Source organism: Aplidium turbinatum, chromosome 7 (genome assembly GCF_918807975.1).
Source record: "Aplidium turbinatum chromosome 7, kaAplTurb1.1, whole genome shotgun sequence".
NCBI lineage: Eukaryota > Metazoa > Chordata > Ascidiacea > Aplousobranchia > Polyclinidae > Aplidium > Aplidium turbinatum.
The window spans coordinates 5,362,418-5,369,533 of NC_137478.1; the positions used below are offsets into that span (position 1 = coordinate 5,362,418).

Sequence of the window (7,116 nt, forward strand, 5' to 3'; positions counted from 1 at the left end):
ACGAAAGCCTGTAGCCTCTATCAATTGCAGAAAAAATTTTCTGATTTTGGTTGGTTTGTGGAGTTTACAAGGTTTGTGTTACAAGCTACTAAAACTTCCCCAAAAATCATTACGCTACAATACAGATAAATTTCAGACCAAAAAGTTTGGGAAGCCTTGATGTAGGCTGTTAGGCTATCTTGTAGCGATCCATTATTGCGCCAAATAAGTTTTCCTTTCTTTAACTATGGTGAACCAGTTTAACCTAGCCTATATATTACTTCCTAAAGATTTTGTAATTTTCCATGCAACCTGCTCTTGAGGTACCGGTAAATAGGAAAAAGGCAGAAGACAATAAAATGGTTTGTTCGCATTTGGCGAGAGCTCAAAAACTTGTTTGACGCAATAATGGATCGCTACAATCTCAACAACTTGTTTTTTACAAAATTTTGATTTAATGCACATCGACATGAAACTTTTTAATAAGAGCACAGGCCTACAATTAGGCTATCGGTAATCTCTTTCTCAAAGTTTTTACTGCGTTTATGTACAAACCCAGCCAACAATGACAACTAGGTCACAACGTCACATGTTGGTCACAACTGGGCAATCGTTTGGTCCCCAACGGGCTGCCAGGCTGGGTCGCATAGCCTACCAGTTACATTTGTCAGTGGGCTCATGTATTCAACCAACTGGGCAGCCCAGAAAACATTTAGGAGACCCCACATAGGGTTGCGACCCACAGGTTGGAGACCAAGACTGTGGAGCAATATCAAACCTATTTTTGAGTCCACAAAAATTAATAAGGTTCTTATTTTACAAACATGCAGTTGTTGCAACCACTCAGCCGACAAACAAATAATTTTATGCGCACAAAAATTTATACAGTTCTTAGTTGCAGTTTTATAACAATGAAATAAAAACATTTAAAGAAACTAACTGTTGAAAGCAGTATGGTATCTCTATACGTTGTTATTAATGTTTTTAATGCCTTTGTAACTTTTATTACAATGCAGGGAAGGAGATTTATATAAGCAAACAATATTTACTTACCGTACTTTCAAACATGGATAATGAGAAATTGTGGTATAATTTTGCAAAAGAAATTTTAATACATGTAAAAAAAACAGCTGAACAAGGAAATGTATCTGATATATTGTCATGCATTGATAAATACTGTGCTGCCAACCCAACATATGCGAGCAATGTAGGCAAATCCAAGGGTAAATTAATAGATGGATTCATTCAAGAATGTAAACCAAAAGCAGTTTTGGAATTGGGAACATTTTTTGGATACAGCGCTCTCTTGATGGGAAGACTATTGGAGCCTGATGCAAAGATATACACGTTGGAGATTTCAGATGATGCTGCAACCACAGCAAAAGAATTAATAAAGTTTGCTGGGATGAGTGACAAAATTCAAGTAATAGTGGGTGACAGTAGCGATGTGTTATCTAATTTTTCAGCTCATGTTTCAGTAGCATCATTCGATTTTGTATTTCTTGATCATTATAAAACAAAGTATAAGCCTGATTTGATACTGCTTGAAAAATTAAACCTGATCAAAAAAGGGGCTGTGATAGTTGCTGACAATGTTATCTATCCTGGAGCTCCAGATTATTTGGAATATGTAAGAAACAGTCACAAATATGAATGCACCAACTATCCAGCACAATTGAATTATAAGGACAAAATGGATGCGCTGGAAAAGTCAATTTATCTTGGCTAGTCATTCATTTTCAGGTAAAGATATCTTGTTAAAAAACTAGCACAGCACAAATTAACAAACACCATTGAATTATAAAGACAACATGGATGCGCTGGGAAAATCTTTTTATCTTTGCTAGTTATTCATTAACAGACTATGACATTCTGTAACAACCTTGTTTTCAATTTAGTGTCATGCTTGCTTTTTTTAATTTTTGTCACACTACGCCTCCTTTTGAATCATTGGTCAAATCAAAGGAAGATTTTTAATAAAAATCCAGTGAAAAAATTATATATTCGATTCCTTTAAAAGTTTTACATTCTCTGCAGCCAGTTTATCAACAATAATGTTTGGTTTCCACCAACATAACATTATACTTCAATACCGGTACCTGATTTGTTCAAGGATTTAGCACTGTTTGTTAGCATAAAAGATATGTTAAAATTTTTAACAAACATCCCCTTTGTATACAGTTTTACACTTTCATAAAATGGTACTCTTATATACAAGTTTTAAAATTATGCCACAATATAGCCATAACATGAATTTAATACACAGCGCATTTGTTTTTTTCTGACTTACAGCACTGCTTGTATTGGTGCATGGGTACAAAATGCATGTACCTATATTAAATGATATTCATAACCATAATTGGTTAACATCACACATGAGTTAAACTGAAAAGTGTCACTCATGTTAAGTCTTGGGATTTTTGTTTGCAACATTCCATTGCATTCACTCATTGGCGTCGATTTTTTACTGAGGTAAGCCAATTCCAGGAGGCGAGAATTTCCAGCTAATTCTGAAAGCAATTTCTAAAAGTTTCCTATTTTCAACCAGCACGATTATAATGCACTATTTGTGGACCCGCATGTCAGTCTGTCGCGATGATCGTGCAAAATTCTGCACATTATTTAATTTGGCTGTAATTGGTTAACGTTGACCAAACGCCCTGGAAGACACACAGCCTTCTCATTTGGCGTCGGCAATTGCCGAGTTAATAGTAAATAGTTAAATGCTGAAGTAGTCTAATCGTACGAAATATGAATTGCATCGGCAAAAAAAGTGCCAAGGCAAATTTCGAATATGGTGTTAATTACGAAAATCCAGTTAGCAAATCAACTCTTTTTACATTGATGCAACGCCTGGAAAGTAAACGTTGAATCACTGTAAAAAAGGGCTGAAGAAAGGAAAATTGTAACTCGCTATGTGAACGTTGATGTCAATATCAAAAATTCACAATTTAACAATTTTTTTTCCATTCTAAAATAATGTAGGTTGATTGACATCTTGTCAAAGCATTTCATTTAAGGTTTGTTTAAACAAATTGATTTTATCACATCCATGCCCAACTTCTGCAATATCGTTCAATACATAGTTCGGTCGGTACTGTGTAAAACTTTAACCTTTTTCTCCAAAGCTCTTTTTGTATGAGCGGTTCTTAGTTCTTATTCAACTCTTGAATTGGAAAACAAGCAAGGAGATGTCTGTAGCAAACCACTTTTGTATAACAAATTAGTAGGCCTACTGTATGTGGTAAACCTTTTTGTTTGTAAGCAATATTTATCTCATTAACTGGACGCACTTGCAAACCTTGGGGCTTAAGGACAAAAATATCCTTCTCCAAAATTCGTTTGGCTCCATAGCAATGCTTTCAAATGTTTGTATTGGCCCTGAAAGCTTGCTCATTACTTCCTGTTAATTCTGTATTTAATTCATAGAAGGGTTGATATTGAATAAATGCCAAATACTAATTTTTAGTGATGGTGTATGACGAGTTCAATTTTCATGTTGTTAATCTGTCTTTTGCTGAAATTGAACGCTTGTTGTTGCAATTATTTTAGTTGTATGTTGTAGAGAAGAATTTCATTAATATCAATTTTTTCAAACAGACATATATATAGACATATAGTAATTTCACAAAGAATTAAGCGAAACAGATTGCGTCCTTATTTGAGTTAATTTATCGTGTATTTCGCAACTTATTTTAAAATGTGTCTATTTGTGCCTATTACTTCACACATAAATGCAATAGCAATCTTAGAAAGAGCTTGCATGTAGCAATGCATGCTCAATTATTAAGAATGAAAATTTCCATATTGATTTGCGCTAATATAGGCTGGTGCATTATACAAATCAGGTTTTTGAGATAATACACATTGAGATACAAGATAATTTTTAACTTCAAGGTTATTGCATTGATGTGGTTAGTCAACAGCTGTTCGTACTGAAAACATTTATCAGTCTGTGCATTTTTGTTGAGCTGAATGTTATACTATAAATGGCGTCTTAATTACATGCGAATCAATCATAATTCATTATTTTAGTGATCTACTGCCGTTTAGTTTCTCTGTATTTTGACCATGGTTTGCAAGATTGCCGCTGACGCAAGCCCAGTCACCGAGATTGACGAAGTGGAGTTTCCGACAGTCGAAGTGCTGTGAATTATTCCATCAGATGCCGCTGATCGAGAGCAGTCCTTGCTCATATAATACTCAAGCGCACACCCCGAGAGTCGAACCAGCGCCGCTTGATCTTAAACCTTCTTCGATCCTCGCGCTAACCAATTGAGCTATTCGGGTGGAACCGTATGCCCCAATCGGCCTATTCTTTTGTTTCTAGCCTGCCCTTTAATCCAGAAAATAACGAAATGGCAACAGCACTATAGGCTACTTTTGCTCCATTAACTTTTTACGCCGAGTTTAGCTTGAACTACTATCGCAAAAATGGATGGATGGTCATTTTATTTTTGTTTGGGTGCGAAACGTACATAAAACAAAAACGTAGCCTACAGTGTGCAATGTGCATCCAATCAGAGAGTACGACAGACCATAGGCGTAGGAGTCGTCGAGTCTGCACTCTCTCATTCAAACAGTGTTATACGAAAGAAAGTATTGCATTTTTTAATAACGCAAATTGACACAAAAAAGAAGGAAGAAAGAACAGAAAAAAAACAAATACGGACGCAAAAAATAATCATAGCCTAACAATGGACATAAAGTCAGGTAGTGGATGTCGATTTTTTCTATAGCTCTTAATTATTGAAAAAGTGTTTTTGCAAGTTTTGCTGAACAATTTGTAGCCTTTTTTTATGTTTTTTTCTTCATATTTTGGGGTAAATTGTTCCATATCTTGATTCCCATGCATTTTAAACTTTTTTTTAAAGAATTGGGTATTTGCCTATTGAGTAGGCCTAGTCTATAGCCTAAAGGGAATTGGAGCTTGAGCGTCGGGTGCTATACGAACGTATAGCTGATACATGTGTAAAGAAAGTTGTGAAGTTTTCCGGTACGGTAGTTTGTTATTATAAAATTTGAATATAAATTTGCTTATTTCTAGTTTATAAGTGGACTTTACCGTAAGTAAGCTACGGTATTTCACTATCTTAATAGAGTGGGAGTAATTTTTTTTCAAATGCTCCTATGGGGAAGGGAAGGTAATTTGATACATCTTTAACAGCTTTGGTGTTAAATGAAAATTACGTGACACAAACTAATGCTTTTAGGGTGAAATGAAAGTCTGATCCCTTACACACTTTTTAAAAACATAGCTGAGACATGGTTGGGAGACAAACTCTCCCTTCTCCATTCGTAAAAAAACAAACTAGTGAAACTATCTTCAACTTGCTTTCATTTTATGTCGAGAATTCATTACTTTCATTGCAACAGTGCTTTAAGAAACACATCATGTATGAAGTATAAGTATTCAACCAACTGGGCAGCCCAGTAGCCATAAATGGTTTTGCATGGGCATCCTATAGCCTAATCATTTTGCCTAGAAAGCCGAGCAATCAAAATCCGTAGGCCTACTTTTTGTGATGACATATGAAAAGTATGAATCATCATAAAAGAATCAATTTTGGTAGCCGTGCAGTGGTCATATAGGATACCGATAGCAAAAAATTGACATCGCTATAAACGTTTCACGACATTGAAACAATGTTGGCCAATCAGGAAACTTTCAGTCTAATTGGAAAAGTTTTACCTGAAGGTAGGCTACTGTCATAAGTCTGTGAAGTAGCCTTGACACAAATGGAAAACGACCTTGACTTATAGCGTGTTATTCAAAACAAGAAAAATTGTGCAAACTATAAATCAAAATAGTTTTTTCTACGTCATCATGTAGCCTACGTAGCCTAGGTCATATTATCATGCGCAACACGGCTATTGGGCAGGGCCAGATTTAGACTATGAGAGGCCCTAGGCCAGGGGCGTCCAACCCGTGGCCCGCGGGCCACATGTGGCCCGCGAGAAGGTTCTGAGTGGCCCACGTGATATTTTTCGAAATGACATATATTATATAATCAACTCAATCGCCAACGTAATTTATGGCGAACTTACATTCCGGTAAATTGGCATTTATTGTTTGCTTTCTTTCTTTATTACTCTATAATCCCTAGTGCAGGGATGGCGAACCTTTTTTAGTGCATGGGTCACAAAAGAGACCTTAATCCTTGAAAAAGCAAAAGTGGGCCATACATTTAATTACATGTTAATGCAAAACTACATGTTAATGCGAAACTTGCTGCTGCATCTTCTCTGCAAGTCTTATTATCCTTGGTTAGTAATCCTTAGTTTTTAGCTTCACACATGCAGCACTCATATCTGAGCTGAGACGATTCCGTGTGCTTGATTGTATAAAATTCATGTGCGAAAAGAAAGATTCGCACGAATATGAAGAACCAAACAACGTTAACAGAGCTACCGCAAGTCTTTTCATAGTTTCACACGAATTTGACAGGGAGTTCCACAGTGTAAGAATCATATTTTTGGCATGGTTTTCAACAGCAGGAAAGTCACAACCATCCATATCCGTTTTCATTTCAATTTTTTGTAGGAGATGATTTAATTCTACAAATTTTGTTTTCTAAACTGCACTTTCTTGAAAGTCTATCATTTCTATTTCCAAGTTGTAAAGTCGAAGCCATTCGAAGTTTGATAATTCAAGATTTTCAAATTGAATTGCATGAGGGAAAAGAATGAACTGCAATGTAGTATCTAGCTTTCGGAACTGGGTAAACCTTTCTGACATTACATTTTTGGCCTCTTTCGTCAGTAAAACATACTTGTTGAGTGCAGTTTGCTTTTGTTCATAAGTTAACTTGGTGCTGGTAAAGTGCTTCAACAACTAAGGAAAATATTTCAGCTGACCTTGTTCAAGGTCTACAGAAAAAATAGCGAGTTTCTTCTCAAATGCTTTAATGTGCCCAAACATGGATAATACAATATTTCCACAGCCTTGCAATTTAGTATTTAACTTATTGTAATGCATTGTGAAATCAGGGAAAAATGTAAATCATTCAACCACGCACTTTCGCTTAACTCTGGATATTTTTGATTTTTTTCAGCTAAAAAAAGTTGTACTTCTAACAATTCAACAAATCGCTGTAAAACATTACCACAACTTAACCACCTTACACTGTTGTACAT

The 7,116-nt window shown here is 35.7% G+C and overlaps 1 pseudogene; it reads left to right on the plus strand.

The window, feature by feature from the left end:
• The first annotated feature begins 1,003 nt into the window (after positions 1 to 1,003).
• On the plus strand, positions 1,004 to 5,233 carry LOC145774783 (catechol O-methyltransferase pseudogene; annotated as a pseudogene).
• Positions 5,234 to 7,116: the final 1,883 nt, after the last annotated feature.